General features: G+C 38.7%; 1 protein-coding gene across 1 annotated transcript in view; it reads right to left on the reverse strand.

Annotated features, from left to right (window-relative positions):
• Nucleotides 1–888, reverse strand: part of LOC106879607 (junctophilin-1) — a 451733-nt gene that overhangs the window by 303691 nt on the left and 147154 nt on the right. The window lies entirely within an intron of this gene.

Consider the following 888-nt stretch of genomic DNA (forward strand, 5'->3'; position numbering starts at 1 on the left):
TACATACATACATACAGGCATACATAAATGTCTACAGACATAAGTGCATGTTTTAGTACAAAACATCCACCACCAACATATTGACAGATATGCAATTAACACACATTGGCATATTGGCATAAACAGTTATTCAAACTAATATTGCCGTTATCATGTAGCTAATTAGTATTATTTATATGTTATGTTTTGAGACTAATATTGAATTTTTATTGCATATTTATACATTTATGGCTGTTGCGTATTAGAAATACGTGGGTGAATTTGTGTATTTTTACATGTAAAGCCGAATAGATATGCTTATCTGTGATGTATCTCAATTTTCATGTGTATGTGTTAGTGTGTGTATGTGAATATGTATGTGTGTGTGTGTGTGTGTGTGTGTGTGTGCATGGGGTTATATGTGAGTGTGAATTTGCGAGTGTGTATATGTAATTGTGTATGTATGTATGTGTGTGTGTAAGTGTGTGTGTGTGTGTGTAAGTATGTGTGTGTGTGTGTGTGTGGATATGCATGTGTTTGTATTTGTGGATGTTTGTGTATGTGTGTGCATGTGAATGTATGTATGTGGGTGTATGTCTATGTTTGTGTGTGTGCATCTATGTGTGAATGTTTTTATGTGAGTGTGTGTATGTTTCTGTGTGGAGGCGCAATAGCCCAGTGGTTAGGGCAGCGGACATGCAGTCATAGGATCGTGGTTTCGATTCCCAGACCGGGTGTTGTGAGTGTTTATTGAGCAAAAACACCTAAAGCGCCACAAGGCTCCGGCAGGGTGGTGGTGGTGAACCTTGCTGTACTCTTCCACCACAACTTTCTCTCACTCGTACTTCCTGTTTCTGTTGTGCCTGTATTTCAAAGGGTCAGCCTTGTCACACTGAATATCCCCGAAAA

This window comes from Octopus bimaculoides, chromosome 4, assembly GCF_001194135.2.
Source record: "Octopus bimaculoides isolate UCB-OBI-ISO-001 chromosome 4, ASM119413v2, whole genome shotgun sequence".
In the NCBI taxonomy this organism is placed as follows: domain Eukaryota; kingdom Metazoa; phylum Mollusca; class Cephalopoda; order Octopoda; family Octopodidae; genus Octopus; species Octopus bimaculoides.